Source organism: Danio rerio, chromosome 2 (genome assembly GCF_049306965.1).
Source record: "Danio rerio strain Tuebingen ecotype United States chromosome 2, GRCz12tu, whole genome shotgun sequence".
NCBI lineage: Eukaryota > Metazoa > Chordata > Actinopteri > Cypriniformes > Danionidae > Danio > Danio rerio.
The window spans coordinates 43039939-43061267 of NC_133177.1; the positions used below are offsets into that span (position 1 = coordinate 43039939).

Here is a 21329-nt window from a genome sequence, read left to right on the forward strand (position 1 = left end):
TCTCCGTCTGTTTGTCCAAGGAGCTGTTGGATGACTGCGCAGGAGAGGGCACCATGTGTGTGTGTGAGAGTGAGTGTGAGTCTGCATGGTTGTTAGCAGTTAGAGCTACATGTTCAGGATTACTGGCGTCAGAGCGAGCGGACCCCCTTGGGGGAGTCTGATTAGTCAGTAACACACGTAGGCTAGTGTAGCGTGGCTGATCCAGAATCTGGACCCGCTGAAATAACACATTCTGATGAGGCGTGGAGAATTACTGTCTGGACACGAGCACATCTTCCAGCAGAACTCAGCTCAGCTAAGCCTCAAAGTTTTGTGGAGACAAAAACAATTACTGATAAAAAAATAGATCGCTATTTGGAAAACTTGATTACTAACTTTTCTAATAAAATATAATAGGGCTACTGTTTATTTCGTAGTATAAAATTTTATGATGTGGGTTAAATACATTCAGTATATTTTCTATTAAGTGAAGTTTATTTATAAACTAATTTCGAGAGGATCACGTGATTATGACTGAACACGGCTAGTTCTGCATTAACTATGCTTGATCCACCAATTAGACTATTCCTAACCCCCTATGAAGAGCCAGGGTTTCTCACTAAAGTCATCTTCGATTTGAAGAATCCCCCCTTCCACCCCTACTCTTCCATCTTTTCCTTTAAAGGCGGCACGGTGGCCCAGTGGTCAGCACTGTTGCCTTACAGCAAGAACGTCACCGGTTGTAGTCCAATAACAGGCCATGTGCAAAGTTAGCTGAAGTATGTTCTTCCTGTGCTCGCATGGGTTTCCCCCGGGTTCTCCAGTTTCCTCCCACATTCCAAAAACATGCACCTCAAGTAAATTGATCAATCTAAATTTAGCACTACAGTCAAACTCTCATCCAGCAGCATATCTCTTCATAGCAATTATTTCATCAGTCATCAGCTCTTATCAAAAAAGGGGGAGTGGTCGAGATCTACCTGAGCTCAAAGCTCCTTTCTCGCCTTGCAAATGGGAGGGAGCCCAGGGCTCAAGGACCTTTTTAGCTCAGGGCTCTTTCCCGGGACAACATGCCATACTTGCTTATAATCAATCATAATCTCATTCTCTTGAATGTATGCTATTGATCCAGGACATGATGATGTTTTTGCATTGGAATGTTTATTTTGAGCAAACTTCGAGTTTTAGGTGGATTGGTTTTGATTGGGTTCCTTCACCTTAGTAACTTAAGACACATGGTTAAACTGATCTGGTGCAGGTTTTGTTCTAGGTTAGAGATAGCATACCCAAACTGCACCAATCAGCTGTGAAAAAGTGACACATATATCTGATGCAATAAAGCCACTCCTATGTCTTTGTATAGTTCCAAAATTAAACCTTTAACAAAAAAATAATAATAATAATTAAAAAAAAAAAAAAAAATATATATATATATATATATATATATATATATATATATATATATATATATATATATATGTATATATATTGGAATCAGTTGTCTTTTGCTGATAATTACTTGTTTATATAAAATTTGTAAATTATATATGTTTAAATGGTTTCAAATTGTCTATTAAAGTAATAACTTTAACTTTTTATAACAAATTGTCTATTAAAGTAATAAGTTATTAAAGTTAATAACTTTAATAACTTTTTTTTAACTTTAACTTCATTTAATGTAAATGAACTAAAATAACAGTTGCATTTAAATATTAACATATAAATATGCTTTAATATAGCTTTCAAAGTCTTTTGAGCTATTTGTAATCATACAATATTAAAACCAGTTGATTAATTTTAACTCTTATAATATTTTTCTGTAAGTTGCCTTTTCAAACTTTTTGCTGCATCAACCTTCTAAATGTATAGAAATCTATTATCTATCAAAAAACATATCTTTTAATTTTCAACAGAGAAATGAATCATGACTCAAACGGGCTCTCTTCAGCTTTGTGTGATTGGCTGTTTGCTGCTCGTGTCACACTTTCACATGTATGAGTTAAGACATGGCATGGTTGATGGAGCCAGGTGGGCTGGTCTGAGTATTTACGAAACTGCTGATTTACTTGGGACTACTTAGTAGTTCTGTTCTGCCTTGTTGATACCAGCAGTCAGAGGAGAATGACTAGACTGATTCGAGCGTAAGAAAGGCAACAATAATTCAAATAACCACTCGTTACATCCGACGTATGCAGAAGAGCATCCCTGAATGCACAACATATCGAACCTTGAGGCGGATGGGCTACACCAGCAGAAGACCCCACCGGGTGCCACTCCTGTCAGCTAAGAACAGGAAACTGAGGCTACAATTCGCACAGGCTCACCAAAATTAAACAAAAGAGGATTGGAAAACTGTTGCCTGGTCTGATGAGTCTTGATATCTCCTGTGACAAGACAATAGGGAGTGTACCTATTAAAGTGGCCGGTAAATGTATATGCATATAAAAATAAAAAAATGTAAACTATGATTTCAAGCTGACTTTAAAATTGACTTCTCATATCTTACATGTTATATACTGTGAGTTGTTTGTCTTCATGGCAAATTTTCACAAGCAGTTTAGTAGCCCATGAGGGCATAAAAGAGATTTTGTTAATAGCAATGAAACGAAGACAAAATGTTTATACTGGAAGTCGAGAATACTTTCATATCACACACATTCATAATTTATAGAACATACTTGATGGTTGCAGAGCAAATCATTTCAGACACTGCCACTAGCAACACAAAACACTTCAATGAATAAATCAATGGCTCACTCATATCAAATATCACTTGTTTTTGTTCCCTAAAGAATCAGTGTTTTTGATTAATTCAGTGAATAATTCATTCAGTTGATTTGCTCATAAACAACTGACATTTACTACTCCCTAAATTTAGAAATAGACATCTATGGGCGGTCCTCATTAGTATAAGAGTGCAACTTGTGTGTGTGCAGTTTACCTGCGTAGACATCAAAGTTCAAACGCACCTGTGTTAAAGCATTCCGTCCAGTCACCACCACAGGGGCTTAGCAAGAAGCTTCTGTGCTAATACCTGCTATCGCTTTTACACACAAACACACCCCCCCTTTCACTTGTCCTGTGTGACACCTGTAGCGCTGTTTTCCCTCTCTCCATGTGCCGACACAGGGATTTGACTATCATCACACACTGACACTAAGCCTGCTGTCAGGATGAAGCGCTGCCTTGAGATGCTATCACATTCATAACATTGCATTCATTCCCTGCTTTTAACAATCCAAAACCTTGTTGTTCTCACCCTCTCATCGTCCTGCTTTTAGTCTAGTGTTGTCAGAGGATTAGATTTATACAAAGAAATAGGACTATTTTAAGGGGACGGCAGCCATGATTTAATGTAATGCTACTCCAGCAGGCCTAATGGATTTTCGTGGCAACCAAGAACATATTTGAAGGCGACACTGGCTTCAGAAACCTAGTCTAAGTCCATTAGAGTAATCTTTCAGTTTGTCATTCTTGTCCACTGCATGCTTGTTTTGGGACCGTTGTGAAAAGTTAAGGAGTTGTGGACTAAGTGGACTGTTTACCTTCAGCCTAATGCATCTCTCCCTCGCTGACTATCAATCTTTCCGCACGTTTTATTTCATTATTGAGTTGTTTTTCTATCGGTGTGTGGCCACGTCCTTGAAAACCAGAGGGCGAAAGAAACGACTGATCGAAACGGAGCTTATAAATCATTTGAATTGACTTTTGAAGTGCACTTCTCTGTCTCTCCCTCTTTCGTTCTCTTTCTCTCTATCTATTCATTGGGTGAGATTAGTGCAGTTTAATGACTTTTTAATGCTTCACTGCATGAGGAGTAAGAGTAGGAAAGAGTGACGTGTACAGGGGCGTCAGAAAAGCCCCGCAGACAAATTTGTCTGATCAACAGTGCAGGGAACGTTGTTACGCATAATGAAAGCGCTGAAACAATTCCAGATGAACTTCTCTTCATTACTTACTTGCTCTCTCTCTCTCCCGTGCGTTCTGCCTCTCAATTAGTGAACTGTCTTTGCCAATTTGATACTAAAAGTTACAATTGCAACAATATTTCTGCAGTAGAAAGCACTAGATTTGCAATACTACGTTGCTGCTTTCGAATAATCTCATATGCAATCATAGCTCACAATAACATACCTACATGCTTTAGATGTTTGACTTGCATGGGTCAGAGCAGTCACTCATGTCTTAATTTGAAGTAAACTGGTGGGATTTGTGTGTAAATATGTAGTCTGCCTTAGAGCAAAAGTATTGCTTATATTGCATTAGAAAGACATGAGGAGGAGTAGGCGCTGACTAATTACTGCCTAATTATATTAATATCTCATGCCCATGTAGCTGCACGAGTCAAATGCACTTTGTCAGATTGATCATTTCGGTTAGGTAAGCATACTTGGTTGTGATTTAAGTTAATGTAAACACTTGGGACTTATTTTTGTTTGAATAACAGATCTGCGGATTAGGCATTGTAAGTGCAGCCAGATGACTGTCATGGCCAATATGCCATTAATATTAATTAAAGTACATTACTGATCAAAACAAGCTTGCTGCTTTTTAAATTGATTGTTTACTTCAATAATAATTAAAAGAAAATTTTCACACAATTAAGAAATACGTTGAGGCAACATCTCAGTTTTACATAAAGGTGCTAATATTTATTGTTACAATTCATGCCCCAAAGTTAGCATGGAAAAATGTGTCATTTATCTTGCTGTGAACAATATATCAACATGCATTTTGTATAGTTTCTTTAATAAAAATAATACAGGGCTCGAAATTAACCTTTATTCTTGGTAGCACCAGGGCCCCTTCAAAAATTTAGGTGCACCAAACAAATGTAGTCGCACCCACCAAAAATTATAAGCACCATACTGTACGTGTATATTTCCACTCTAAACACAACTAACAAAAACACAAATATCTGCATGAGCTCACCGGCCCAGCATGCACTGCTTGACGTGAATGAGATTAAATGAATTAACAATAAAAAACTGCTGTTCTCACGAGTGGTATCTGATATTGCACAGATGATATTGACATAGAACTTATTATTTGCATAAGCCATCTTAATATATAAAGGTCTTTTCATGAGCTGCAATATTAGTTTCATCTCAATGAATGCATGCTCTTTAGCGATGGTAAACGCGGTGTCAGTCACACGATTGACAGCATCGTGATGATTAAATGAAGGATTAAATAACGTTAGAACATCTCGTGCTTAAATTGTGTAGATTCAGTGGCAAACATTGTTAACTTACCTAAAAACTTTGTCCCCCCGGCTTTACAGAGAATGCTTTAGTCATTAAAACACTGGAAAGCTTTAATCCACTTTTCCAAAACTATAAATGCTGGATTAACATTCATTACATAATCACTAGTCAGATCTGCCATTATTTGTGACTTCAGGCCACTTTCCAAAACTAAATCTGCCAGTGTTGTTTTAATTCTCTCGTATCCAGACCTTTACATTTTCACGGCTGTAGCTCCCTGTCATCGGAACTGAGTGATTGACAGTAGGGTGGGGGCTATGTCGACTAATTTGGTACGATGTTTGAAGAGCGATGACAGCGTGTGGTTGTGTGTGTGCGTGTAGTCACGTGATGTGCGTTTTCACCGGACAGAGGGCTGTTCAGAAATGCAAGGTAAAACGATGTGGATGTGGATCATTTTCATCGGCCCAACCCTAATTGACAGCTGATATTGACCAATCTAGTTGTGTTCTAGTGCAGTGGGCCAATAAGAAGAGCTTGAAGGCGGGGCAAGCATTACGAGCTTTGTTTGCTGCAGCAAGTTGACATGACAACTGTTTTAAACCATTCCTAAGCGATGCGTTTGCTGTTTTTAGGTGCAAAGATGCTTAATGCGTGAATGCCTCCTAAATCTGTGCATGTGGTGAACTATTTGCTGTGAAAACACAATTTTATGCACTCACACAAATGCTCCCAAGAAAATTGAGGTTGCATAAAATTTCGGGCGCATATGTGACCAAAACGGTCGCAATTTCGAGTCCTGTAAAGACTAAAACTTTGTGAAGTTGGTGATTATTATTAATATTATTATTATTATTTTGACTACTACATTTACCAATTTATATCTATAGTGAATTACAAGCGAGGATAAAAGAAGCACTTAAAACAATTATAGTAGCAGTATAGCTATAAAATATTATGACAAGTCTAAGAAACGGAATGTTGATAAGAAAGTGTCTGGTGCATATAGAAAAGAGAGAGTTGGTCACCTACATACGGTTATGTCTAGCCCACTCAACTGCGTGAAGCACACAGAAACGATTTGAAACACTGCGATTAGCTAAAAATCGCAAGAGGCTGCGATATGAAATGTATATGTATTATAATTTCTCCCACCCAGATCAAATGCGTGACTGCCATCTGTGTGCGACCGTTTTACTATCCAATTGAGCGAGCACACTTTTGTTCTGCCCAATCAAATTTTGCACGACTGAACTACGCAGAAAGCCCACAATTAAACAAACAACAAGAAAGCGTAGACAAGTGCAATGGCGTCTGCTGCTTCAGAAGCATTGATAGACAAATTCATATCAAAGAAAAACAGCATGTCGGTAATATGGGAATATTTTACTTTCAATGTCACAGACACCAAACAAAACCAGGTCATTTGCAAGAGCTATCGCCAAATTGTTGCCACAGCACGAGGAAATGCAACAACCAGCACATAAAAAAGCACCACAGGTGGCTATATGGGGAGTATCTTGCTAAAAAGTCAACTAAAAGTATTGCCAGTGACACTCAATATAGTAGCTGACAACAGCAAAGTACAATTTCAGAATTGTTTGCAGCTGTTACACCATATGAAAAAACACCACGAAGGCACCAGGAGATAACTAACGCCATAACTCACCACTGTTCGCTCCAGAGAAAAATGAGTGTTTAATTTCTAAATATTTATTAACACATTTAAATAAAAGTTGGAGTAAGTTAATATCTTTTCATTTCCTTTTTTAACCAACACTAAAAAGCTACAATACATTTTTAAGCTGAAGGTTGATAACAAACTTAAATCGCAAATCAAATTGAAATTGCAATACGTTTAATAAAACAGATCTTTTATTACTCTCTTTCTTTCTCTTTCTTTCTTTCTTAACTGAGGCAAAGAGGAAATCACCGCTGGCGTGAAATGCCATCCTGGGTGCCGCATTCACACTCCAGGGACCGTATACAAAGAGCGTCCTTGCCAAACAATGACACATGACAAACAACTCCCTCAATTTCAGCAGAGGATGCTGCAACAGTGTAAGCTGATCACCTCATTTAAGATCCACAGCTGCAAAGTGCATATAGTTACCGCCCAGTGCAATATAAATATTGGAACGCCTGCTATACGATGACACTTCAAGCGCTCTTAACCTGTTTGACTCAACCCATTCTTTCTCACTCACTTTCTCATACAAACACGCATGCAAATACACACACAAATCCAGAGGTAATTGAGGACGGCAGTAAACAGATGGCTCAGATGACTGAAGTGACACATCATAGCGGGGTGGGAGGGGTGTTTACTGGGACAGGCCCAGGAGAGAGACACGCAGACAGTGACAAGACAGACAGACCTTTGATACAAAAAAAAAAATAAGCTCATTATACCAAGTTTATTATTCACACTATTAAATAAACCAAGAAGTCAAACTTTTCATTGCATTTATTTGTTGAAAACAAAATTTATTGTTGTGCTAAATCCTGCTTTTAAGCCACAGTTCACAAGTTCACACTTACAGATGTTTTAAAAATAAAGCGTATTTGGCGTGCTGTACAGGGAGAGGGCTCTGACCTCGGCGAAGACACCCCAACTGTTATTCCCCTTATCGAGGAAGAAAGAGAAGTTGGGGTTCGAGTGAAGTGTCCAGCCAGGCCCCAAAACGCTCCCCCCGGGTAGTTAATGTTTAAGAGGTGAGGTGTCGAGATGGTGGATGGATGCTAAAGTCATGAGATAATGCAGGTAGGACAACTTTTGGTATTTATAGGGGTTTGGTCTAACGCTGATTGGATAATAGAACGATTAGTAATCATGTATTTGCATTTCAAAAACATCTGCCCATGCTCCTCCCAAAATGTGTTTATAAAACATCACTAGGAACTGTTCACACAAGATAAAAGCAAGGTTAAAGTTAAAACAACTTCATGACTTCATACATTACTAAATGCATAGCATTAGTCTGTGCCTCACATTTTTAACCAGAAACCCAAAGAAATCTGTGTGATTAATGTTGTTAAATATTCTAGTTGTTCTTAGTTTAATTTTCTCATTTTTTTATGTGAAAATAATTAATTATTATTGTATATGAATTTTTTGTATACAAGTAAACTTGCTTTGCAATGAAGCTAAAACAACTAAAGCTATAAACAACTACATATTTGTGTTAATATACTATATTGTTAGGGATGCACCGATGCAATACTTGGATCGAATATCGATTCTGATTACGCATATTTTTGCTGGGTTGTTATCTAACAAACCAGTGTGTTTTGGCGCTGAAGCATAGAAGACCTTGTTTTAACCTTCACCTCAAATGTTAATTTTTCTTCTTTTTTGTTTAGTAGATAACTGATCAACAAAAAATACATTAATATACAAATTATACCAAACAAAATTTATTCCAAAAAGATAATTTTTCTGACAAAAAAATAATAAAAATTAATAATGAACACAACTGTGCAGATAGATGGTTAGCTTTGCTCCATGGAATATAAGGATTTAATTGATATTCCACTGTAATTTTTTAAATATTTACATATATTTGCTACATTTTTAATAAGTCATTCGTTTAAAGATTATGTCTTGCACATTTGATTTTTCCTCTGTGCTGATGTGCTTTCATTTTCTCCATTTCACTCGCGGTGAGTTTAGGCAAAGGAGTGTTTAATAAGTAAAATTGGCCTCAGACAGTTTAGTTTTGTCTGCATCAAACCTGCAGGAAAACATCAGGCTTTGCTGAAAGGCTGGTTATTTTAATAGTGATGAGGGTCAGTATTTGAGGGTTAATATTAAAATAGTAAAAGGTGGACCACAACAGATCCTATCAATGTAACGAATGCTTAAATAATGTAGCCTACTTAACACTAAGCATGACATTTTTTTTTTTTGAGATTGTGTCATCTGTCATGTACAGTAGGTCTATAGGTCTGTTATTTTTACTAAAGAAGATATATTGAGTTTATGATGATCAAAACTGTAGAAACTATTTAATGTGGGAAAAAAATGGCACAGTATCGGGATAGGATTATTCGGTTATATTATAATTTTGATATCGAGATTGGATCGGTTTCAAAAAGATTATATCGGTACATCCTTATTTATTGTTACTTTAAACGCTTACTAAAAACATCTTCTAAAATGTTCAATTGATTCATACATAAACAACTTTACTTAGACCCATTGTGACTGACCCAGTTTTAGACCCTGTTTACACCTGCATTAGACATCTTGTGATCAGAGATCAATAAAAATGTATCTTTATACCAGGTGTAAACTAGGTCAAAGTGGTCAAAGCAGGTCTAGACAAAAACATTTTAAGCCCTGTTTACACCTGCATTAAACATCATCCACTTGTGATCGGATGTATCTTAATAGCAAATATAAATGAGTGAAGTGGTGAAAATTGGATAAGCTCAAAATGTTTTATACCCCGTTTACATCTGTATTAAACATCATCCATTTTTTTTTATTAGATCAGTAAATGTGTATCTTAATGTAAACAGGCCTAAAGTGGTCAAAAGTTGATTACCTCAAACTGGTTATAAACACTTTAACACTTGTATTTAGCGTCGCCCTTTTTTTCTTCTAAATCGGATCAGTAAATACATATCTTAATACTAGGTGTAAACTGGCTCAAATGTTGATTACCTCAAAGTAGTTTTAGACCCCATTTACACCTGTTTTTAATATCATTATTATTTTTTGGATCAGTGAATATGTATCTTAATACCAGGTGTACACCAGGTCAAATGTGGATAACCTCAAAATAGTTTAAGACCCCATTTACACCTGTATTTAGTATTGTCCACTTGTGATCGGGTCAATAAAAATTTATCTTAATACCAGGTGTCAACGGGGTCAAATGTGGATTATCTCAAAGGGGTTTAAGACCCAATTTACACCTGTATTTAGTATTGTCCATTTTTTTAGCGGTCTTCTTATACCAGATGTAAACGGGGTCAAAAGTTTAGTAATTTACCTCAAAGTGGTTTTAGACCCCATTCACACCTGTACTTAGTATTGTCCACTTGTGATCGGGTCAATGAAAATGTATATTACCAGGTGTCAACAAGGCTAAAGTGGTTAAAAGTGGTTTAGCTCAAAATGGTTTTAGACCCCATTTACACCTGTATTCAGTATGGTCCACTTGTGATCGGGTCAATGAAAATGTATGTTAATACCAGATGTCAACGAGGCTAAAGTGATCAAAAGTGAATTACTTCAAAATGTTTTAGACACCTGTATTTAGTTCGAGTATTTGAAGATTTTACCAAGTCAAATTTTAGACATTAAACACATTTTAATTATTAATTTCTAACCTAATTTAAGACCCTTATTTGTTACATTTCACACTTAAACAGGGCTAAACACTAAGGATTTTTACTTGCCACACCCCTCAAAAAAATTTACATTACAAATTTTAAATATGTGTCAAAACAAGCAAACACTAGTTGTACACATACAGATTTTTTTCAATATACCATTTCTTAAAATAATACTAAACACATGTACAAAAGTCTGTGCAGGTCAGTATCCTCACCATATATGGTCCATAAATCCATGGAGAACTTTTAAACCAATGTTATTGTAAGGTAAACAATTAAACCCTATTGGTTAACGGAGTTATAAATAAGAGTTTTGTTAAAAGTTTTAGTTAGATGGATTGTTGGTAAATATATACGTACAAGGACATAGGAAAATTAAGACATATTTAAAATGTTTTTTAGCAAACCCACTTGAAAATGCAAACACTGTTTGTGTCTTTACAGTAGTTTAAGTGTAAGGTGTTGAAATGGTAAAAGAAAACATTATTTTGAATTAAGAAGAGAGAGTATTTCTAAACCATGAAATCCTAGGATTTAAAATAACCCAGGTTTAACTTTATAAATCCTCTGATGCATGCATTTTAGATCATAAAGGATCTATAAAAAATGTCATTTTAATTTTCAGCCCCATGCATCAGAGGGCTAAGCATAATCAGTCAAAGCAAGACAGAAAAACAGCGAATGACAGCGAAGCAGGGAGACGCGCACATGTATGCGTGCGACTAGTGGGAGGTCAGTAATTACTTTCTGCCCCTCTGGGGGACAGGAGCTTCGGTTATTGTACTTTGCTGGAATTAGTTATCAGTCTCTGCACTCATACCTTGATGAAGAAACAGCCGGCAACATTAAAAAAAAAAAACAGTGAGAAAGGAAGGGGGGACATTGTGAGGCGAAGACACAAGAACAGCAAGAATGAGTCTAAAATACATAATGTAAATAATGACTGCTCATTTTCAGCTGTCTGCTAGAATGTCTGCAGCTGTGTGAGGCATCTGTCACAATAGTAATCAGCCTTTCACAGACATAAAAACAGGGGTGAAAATTCTCCTCAGGACACACTATCACTTTAGTTTAGAGCAATCAGGCCCGGGAGGGAAAACAAGATAATAGATCAGCGCTATACGGAAAGATGGAAGATCTATTTGCGAGGTAGGATGAAGTGTGCTACTTTGAAAAGAGCAAAAAAGACAGCTGGACAAAGTAGAATAAAACTGTTTGCTTTTCCATTTTTTTTTACAAGCACTGACACATATGATGTTAGTAACATTACAGATTTTATTTTGTTGTGGGGTGTAAAAAGAAAATATGTTGCCTTTACAATATCTGGAGGGAAGGAGGTCAATAAGATTTGTAATATTTTTTAAAGATTTTTATTTTTTATCAAGAAGACTTTAAATCAATGTTCTCAAACTCAATTCCTGGAGGGCCACAGCTCTGCAGTTTAGCTCCAACCAGCTCCAACTCATGCCTGCTTAATAGTTTCTAGTAGTCTTGATTATTATTGACACATTGATTAGTTGGATCTGGTGTGTTTACTTCGATTTAAACCAAAACTATGCAGTGCTGTGGCCTTCCAGGAATAGAGTTTGAGGCCTATGCTTTAAATTGATAAAATTATATAAAAAAATAAATAAATAAATAAAAAACACCTGGCCACATTAAAAATGCTTAAAGAACAATTAAAATAAATCCAAATTGTTAAATGAGCAATATTTTGCCAAAGAAAGGTTTACATTATTTAAAATGATTTCAATATTTGCAGCCATAATTAAAAAATATATATATAATCTTCATAGATTTTTTAGCTTTTGTCATTTTTACTATTTATCATAAAAAATGCAATATGTCTTATGTAATTATGAAGTAATGACATTTAATCTAATACCTTATGACTTTTATATAGTGGTTTAATTATAATTATATTACCTCATAACTGACTTCTAATTTCTGCAAAATAATGTTTGCATTTAATTATGCTTGCATAAATTAATGTTTTCTGTTTTGTATCTGACAGAAATTGGCTAGATGAATAATTATTTTTAGACATCTTGAAATAATAATGTTGATTTCACAAGACCCTTTTCACAAGACTGTTGAACATGACGCGTTGAACGGTCAACATGATCTTAAATCCTTGAACGTTTTTTAATATTTAGATTTTAAAATTGTGTTAACATTTATATGCATTTATGTATTTATTATATCATCTTTGTGTTAAATTACAAAAAACAAATAACCGCTTATGCGAGGTGTTTTTTAATGTAGAGTCTATGGAGCTGAGAGTAACTTTGACATTATTCTCTCCTCTGGCTGCCGTCATTAGTCATCAGTCTCAGACATTTTTTTTTCTTTTCTGAAACTATATTCTATTCTTTTATTATTTTAGCAAATAGGATTGCAAAAAATATACATATTTTGTGTACTCTCCCATTCACTGCACTCTGTTTACCCAGCTATGACGCCTTCTGCTATTGAAAAACCCGGAAATTTGAATAGGGCCTATTAAACTAGATTAGTCCCATAATCTTCTCAAATTGTATCTTTGATATCATAGGAATAAATGTTCAAATTAATTAAAATAAACTAATTGAATAAAAAAAAATTAAATTATAAAAAAATAATTTGTAATAGAATATATTACATACATTAATAAATTAATTTAAAAAAGAATCACAATTGTGCTGTTTACTCTATTTTTTTTTTTATAAAAAAAAATAATAATAACTTTCTTGGTAAGTATAAAAAAGACAATAGAAAAAAATGTTATCTGAAAAAGCCCAAACTTTTGAATTGTTAAAGTATAAATGTGCTAGTGAAGTTTAAAAAGTGCTGTAATACTTTCGATCTTGATCATAATTAATATATGATGGCCAAAAAGTGGTTTATTTTTTTATAAATAATAGTATCACAAAATATAACATAAATTGTCAAAATACTGATGCAGCAAGTCCAGAGACTAGGGCTGCACAAAATATCATTTCAGCATCAATATCACTTTGCAAGTGTTTTTTAAGGCCTGTGACTGTGTAAAGGTTTTAGATGCAAAATTGTACCATTTTTAATTTAATTCAATTACGATTAATTTGATTGAATTATACAACAAAGACTAGTATTATTGCAGTATTATTTTACATTTGATTATTCAATTATTATATACCTGAATACAGTTCAACTCCTCTCGAAAACATTAAAATGCTGTTTATTTAATATATTTTTATTATTGAATTTATCTATGCTTGTAGATTGTTTATATTTTATGCACTCCCATACAGAAACAATCTAGACTCCCAATCAATCTAAAATTATAAATTATTTCTAAATAGTTATTCAACTTGCTACATTATATTTATTATTGCAACAGAATAAAAACATATCACAATTAGGCATGGGCTGGTATAAGATTCTGACGATATGATAACATTAGATACATTTTTTTAAAAATCACAGTATCACAGTATTGTGATTACTGCTCTAAAATATATTATTTTTAAATGTCTGGGTTAATTTCGAAAAAACTTTTTCCTTTTTAAACACAATATATTTTATTTTGAGAAACATTTAAAATATTTTGAAAGAGTAAACATGCCAGGCTAAATTAATCATTGACTTCTGCTGTTTTCATTTGTTTCAAAAACAGATTTTTAAACCATTTAAAACGGCATCTTTAGATATCTTTTCTGCTGGAGATACCGTTGTCCTAAAAAATGTAAATAAAAAAAAATCTTACACATACCTTAGGAATGGTATTAAAGAAAATTTTGATGGTTTTACAACCTTGACTTTTCCAAACCGCGGTATACCTTGAAAACGGATATCATCCCATGCCTAATCGCAATGTTTACACTTTTCCATTAACGTGCAGCCCTACCAGAGACGGTTGTGTACACCGTGATTTTATATATATGTATATAAAAAGGGGTCATGAACGAATACTTTCTTAATTAAACTGAGTAGCAGCTTGGACCCAGAAACAATATTCCCTATGTCACGACTCATGACTTAACAAGCAATATATGACTTCGATAAGTATATACACAAATAGTGAATGATAAAGGCCGAAAAAATGTGTCCAGTTTTCCAGTGAATTATGTGTGGAAAAATGCTGAGTTGCAACGCATAATGCGCAATTGTTAAAAGTAAATAGGCCCATGTGTGCGATAAAAAGACAAAAAGCGTATATGTTTGGTACCTGACAGATGGGCCGTCTGCTCTGTCGTTAGTGTAGAATCCCAAATCTTCAACATGGGTGCAACAATGAGCCCTCATCTCTCATTACACTACCATTAGGGGTGAGGTCGGAGGTCATGCTGCATTCAATTATAGCTGTGTATTTCCACAAAGCCGGTCATTCTGTTCCCCAAGACAATGATCATTAAGACCAGGACCTCTGTGATTTTTGCCTTTGTTGGATGTCTGTCCTGGAAAACAGGAGGTGTACAGGTCAGGCAATGGCATTTGTGGGAGGATCCATGTAGACACACTGCACTTTATCTGGTCAGCTGGTCATCTTGCCCCAGTGACCCATGACTTTTCTCAGAAGTACACACACACACACAGTTACACACACTGTCAGCATCTCTTAAGTGCTGTCAATCTGTCAATTACTACTCAGGTAGAGCCATTCATCCATACAATTCAGGTCTGTGGATACAGTGTCAGTGATCCACCTACTACTACACACACTCACACATTGAAGAAGCAGCAATGGGATGTTCCACATGATTGGGTTTCCTAATGTTGGGCCTTTCCATTGTGCATTGAAATACAACTGAAGTGCTGTATTGTTCTGAACTAGGAAAAGGGGAAAAAATCCCCGGGAATTACAAAGTTTTTTTTTTCCACGTGAGCCACCATGAGTGCCGGTCGTCCATCCAGTGCCAATGAGCCTTTAATCCACAAAAGCCTGAATGAGCCAGTGTGCTGATGGCTTTATTTTTGTTACCAAGGCTCAGCATCTTCGTGTTTGTGTGAGGGAGAAAATGGTGAGAGATGCAGAATCGGTCAGGATAAAAAAGGGCAGCATTGAGTTTTTGGCTCGTCTCAGACCAAAATTTACAGCTTCTTTTAGGAGCATCCCAGAAGTGCAGAGCTTTCAGCTGTCAGCACTTAGAAAGATTTTACTGCCTGCGTCTGATGCTATTTGATGATCCTTACTGTCTGTGGGAAACTACCCATATGAAGTCTTGAGAATATACTATAAAATATATACAGTTAAAGTCAAAATGATTAACCCTCCTGCATTATTAGCCCCCCTATATATGTTTTTCCCAATTTCTGTTAGACAGAGAATTTTTTTTTCCAACACATTTCTAAACATAATAATTTTAATAACTCAAATGTTGAAAAATCGGTTGCTAATAACTGATTTATTTTATCTTTGCCATGAAGACAGTACATACAATTTTACTAGATATTTTTCAAGATACTAGCATTTAGCTTAAAGTGACATTTAAAGGCTTAACTAGGCTAATTAGGTAGGTTAGTGTAATTAGGCAAGACATTGTAAGTGTTTGTTCTGCAGACAATCAAAAATTATAGCTTAAAAGGATTGATATTGTTAACCTTTAAATGCTTTTCAAAAAATAAAAAACTGCTTTTGTTAGTTTTTTGATGATTGCGATCATGCGTGTTGAATCTGAAGGGAGTCGCTCCGACTGCCCTGTTCTGCGCGCACTGTGTGTGTGTGTGTGTGTGTGTGTGTGTGTGTGTGTGTGTGTGTGTGTGTGTGTGTGTGTGTTTCTTAGCAACAAACCTGCATAAACCTGCCAACACGTCGTTGTCTGTAGCCACTAAATCAAAAAGTTACGAATTGCCATGAGATTGCGTTGCACTCTCAGCTCACATCATTCAAAAGAAAAGGTCCACATTGTCCCCAGATATGTCAACAGACTGGACTGTTTTAGCAACTGCCTGAAAGTAAAAGAAGAGTAAGCAAAATTGTTTCTACTTTGTAATTAATGTTCTCAACTCACAGCAATACAACTTTACAATGAGTGCAATAGATTGTATTCAATTCTTTATAGTTATTATATTTTTCCATTTTCTATATCTGCAATGCCTGTATTTTGGCAGTCCACTTAAATAAGCCATAATCTTAATGGTTTATTGTGGGTATGTTGTTTACATGAAGAAATCTGTGTTACAAGTTAAACAAAAAGTCTAATAAAAAATTATATTTTAAATTTAAATAGTTTTTGTCTTACGTTTACATTATTTTACATTTGAATAGCCAAAATAACAAGTTCCAGTCTTGTAAATGTGATTAATCGCGATTAATTTTCAAAAAGTGTGATAATTAGTTATTTTTTTAACCGATTGACAGCACTAATATATATGTATATATATACACACACAGTGGAAGTCTGAATTATTAGCCCCCGTGTTTTCCCCCCAATTTCTCATCTCTAATATCTTATTTATTTTATCTTTGCCATGATGACAGTGAATAATTTTTGACTAAATATTTTTAAAAACAATAAATAATTAGCTTTTAGCAATCAGTTTTTTTTTAAACTATTAGGTTTAAAAACATGTTGAAAAAAACATCTCTCCATTAAACAGCATTTGGAAGATTTGTGATATTGAAAAAGAATTTAAATTTCACAGGAGAGCTAATAATTCTGCCTTCAACTGTATATATAATGCATTGAATTATTGGCTTAGTCCTAATTTAATTATTTCACTGTCATTACTTGGCTGAAGCTCTCTCTTCCATAGCGTTAGCAGCATGCTTGGCTTGCAGGTGGATTTTACAATTTGAAGTGGTATATTGTGCTGTCACAACACAGTTAGCATGCAACAGCAAGCCTGGATAGACATTCTCTGCTTGCAATACAGACAGCGTTGTTGATTATAATGGGAGCAATCCAGTCACGTCGCTCAGCTTTCTTGCAGTGTAGCCACACTGTCACATGCTGACTTGGACTACGTGAACAATATAGGAACGAGATGAGGGGCTTTTCAGCTGGATTTATGAGTGAATAAAGAATATATATCATATAGCCACAGATTTGCTGTAAATTGATATTGAAAATATGTATTTTCCTTGGCACATGTATTAGAGTTATGGTCCACTTTACCCACATTACAGGAACAAAAATGTAAATATAATACAAAATAATAATGATTCAAAAAGTCAGCAATTTATTTCCCTTCCTTCGCCTGATGAAATGTATTCGCCTAGATCACTTGATGTGTGCATCTCTTTCTGCCATGTATGTTACACTCTATTCCTCTTTCCACTGTCCTCTCTGTTTATTTTTGTTTAATAAGTGCTGAACTTTAAGGATGTGGTTTCATTCATTCATTCATTCATTCATTCATTCATTCATTCATTCATTTTGCTTCAACTTAGTCCCTTTATTCATCAGGAGTCACCACAGCGGAATGAACTGCCAACTTATCCAGCATATGTTTTACACAGCAGATGCCCTTCCAGCTGCAACCAAATACTGGAAAACATCCTTACACACTTATTCAGACACATACACTGCGACCAATTAAGCTTATGTAATTCACCTATACCCACACGTCTTTGGATTGTGGGGAAACCGGAGCACCTGGAGGAAACCCAAACAAACACGGTGAGAACATACAAACTCCACACAGAAACCAGTGACTTTCTTGCTGAGAGGAGTCAGTGCTAACCACTGAGTCACTGTGTCGCCCAGGATCTGGTGGTATTGAAGACCAAATTAAGCCATCATTTATATCATTTTTGCTCAGTAACAATTGACATTTTGGCTTTTTTTGTTTCATGTAATAATTTTGACTATTTATGTCATCAATTCAATTTTATATCATAATTATGATTAATATCATTTTGACTATTCAGGGTTAATGTTTATTTACAAAAGCATAAATGGGCAGAAATTGGCTTTCATGAGAATCTTTCAAGTCATTTTGTAAAAGAATCTGTAGATTTTGTCTCTATACGGACTCAGTGAATCAGATCTATTCAATGTATTTATGAATAAATGAGTTATTGTCAAAGATAACAATATATATTTGTAAAAGAATTTGACCCTAAATGAATTAAGTTGATTCTACTTTTTATAGGAGCAATCTTTACTAAAATACAAATACGTTATTTTTAATTTTTACATTTTTTTCTAAAATTCAGTTTTTAGGTTTCACAGAAGAATAAAATCATAAGTTAAGAATGACACTGGGGTTTAGTGAACTAAGGCAAAGCAAACATTTTGATTTAAGCATGCACATGATGCATATGAGCTTACAGCAACTTGTGTCTATGCCTCCAAGTTCATTGATATGCGTTTGTGCTAATAGATGCGCAAACATCCCTCTTGTCACGGTGGTGTGATGTTGACAGCTCAGGTAGCTGTAGTGGAAGTAATACTGCATGTCAGTGTGTGAGCAGACAAGCCGCTCTGAATTCACACTGAAAACTTCCACTTTTCAGCCTCATCTGCAGCCAATCACCCCGCTGAACAGACCCTGCCATGAGCTCATTGAGATGTCAAAACCTCAAACGACCCCAACTGGGAAGAAAAGAACAACTGCAGAAACGTCTGTCTTTCCTTCCACCCAGGGTCAGTTTTCCTAAAATCTTCTCCAACTAAGCTCGGAATCAGGGTTGCCGTGGGAACCCCTAAAGCCAGGTCCTGCTCAGACCAGCGGGCATTTAAATGATAATGGGCAGCGCAGGCAGCTTCTTAAAGGCATCTCCCTTCTCTACTTTAGCTCGTCAGCACACATTTGGGCATGGCTGGCCGCGCAGCAAAGACACCCCACCGGCACACCGCGATGTGCAGGCTCAGAAGATTAGGAGATCCTTTTACAGAAACTAATCTGATGATATAAAGGAGACAATGCAAGCAAAAAAAGGAAGGGGGGGGGCATGTTCATTTAAAACTGTCCCTCAACAGCTCAAGTGATTTCATTGCGTTTGCCCTCCCCAAAATATGCTCATAATACAATCTGGACTGCTCATCCATGGCTGATTGTGTGTCGTTCTTGCATGTCACGATCCATCAGGATCAACACGCTGGCGAGAATCTGCCACAGAGGTGGATCACATGACGAGAGAGAGAGAGGATGACGGTGCCAGGATGTCATAATAAAATGGGCAGAATGAAAGGCTGCTGTGTCTAACGTGGTTAAAGAGATCAGCTCTTCAAAGCGGCCGCCCCCTTCGTATCTCTCTGATGCACCCCTCACCCAAAGGGCTGCCTTTCAGCCTCACAGCCGTCCGGTCCAGACGCATATGGTGCAGCTGTTTCAGAACGTCTCAGAGTATATTTATGTGTCTGTTTGTTTGCGTGCTGACTGAGGCTGAGATGGTATGCAAAAAGCTGCGCTGCATTATGGGAAGAGCATGAGGTTGGGCATCGCAGCGGGGAGTGTGGCATGGTGATTTGCTTGTCATCTCCATGTGTTCGGGGATATCGATCCCACTTTATGTAAATAATTGGAAAATGAAGGCAATTTGAATGTTTGTGACAGACACGAGTGTGGTGTTCTGGGTAATTGGCACAACCCCTGCAAAACATACATTTGACAACAGAGGATGAAAAATGCAGTAGCCATGTCATGAGGAATTTTTTAAATTATGATTATTTAAATAATACATTTTAAATGTTTCTAAAATTAGACATTTTTGCTTATTTTTGAGCATTTATTATAATTTATCGTTACAATTAAAAGTATAATTTAACATGGTTTAAAATGTCATTTTTTTCTTGTGAATTTTAGTAACGAATTATACATACTCTAATTATTGAAACTGTACTGTAGGCTAGGCATGAAACGATAACAGTTTTCAAAGTATACCGCGGTTTGGAAAAGTCAAGTTTTTAAAACCGTGAAAAAAAATGTTTAATACCGTTCCTAAGGTATGTGTAAGATTTTTAATTAATTTTTTTTAGGACAAGAGTATCTCCAGCAGAAAACACATCCGAAGATGCCGTTTTAAATTGTAAAGAAATCAGTGTTTTTTTAAACAAATGTAGACAGCAGAAGTCAATTAATCTTTTGAATTATTTAGCCTATTTTTGCTCCTTAGGTTACACATATTTTGCTCCATATGTAAATACATCAGCCTGTAATGTGTTGTGTTCTCACATTAATTTCATCTCACATTTTATATATACAGTACGTATAACTTAACTTGCACTTAGAAACACTCTCTTAAGTAAAAAGCACTGGTGTAAGTTAAAATTAAGTAGGTTTAATTCACAGGCTATGAGGTGGAAAAATGTTTAGTGTATTACTCTACACACTACTCTTGATAACTTCTGAAGGGCAACTTTTTACTCAAACTTTGAGTAATCGAAACTTGCACAACATAATTTTGGCAAGGTTTACTTGACTGTGATTTTTCAGGACTCCTGGTTGTTAGTTAGCAGATATAAGTTGAATCTTTAGTGCTCTGTTAGTATTGTTATCAATGGAACATTCATTTAGTTTTTCCAGCGTGTGTACTGGAACGCGTTCCACTCGGCTGTGACGTAATTCCCGGCGTCTCACGCTCAAAGTAAATCGAAAGTGAAATTGTTTTTTACTGCACATTTTAGTTTTAAACTTACGTACAATGATATGGTGCTAAAAGGTAGCAAACAACAGCACGTTTTTATAAGCAGTCATTTTATATAACTTACTGAAAGGGGAACCCTGTCACATGGAGAAAGAAAACTAGGAGAAACATGGAGAAACTACTTCGTTCTTACCTCTGTGGTCCGAATAGCTCAGTCAGGAATAAACTTGATAGCAGTCTGATCTGCAGTATTGTCTAGACTCTAGAGTCACCCAGCTTTCATGTAAACAGATTGCCTATGG

General features: G+C 35.8%; 1 long non-coding RNA gene across 1 annotated transcript in view; it reads right to left on the reverse strand.

The window, feature by feature from the left end:
* LOC141378650 (uncharacterized) overlaps positions 1-21325 on the reverse strand; it is a 98603-nt gene extending 77278 nt beyond the window's left edge. Inside the window, exons 1-2 of the long non-coding RNA XR_012393546.1 lie at positions 21221-21325; positions 14722-14950 (exon numbers count right to left, since the gene is read on the reverse strand). This is a non-coding gene — a long non-coding RNA (uncharacterized lncRNA). The remainder of the gene's footprint in view (positions 1-14721; positions 14951-21220) is intronic.
* Between the last annotated feature and the right edge of the window lie 4 nt (positions 21326-21329).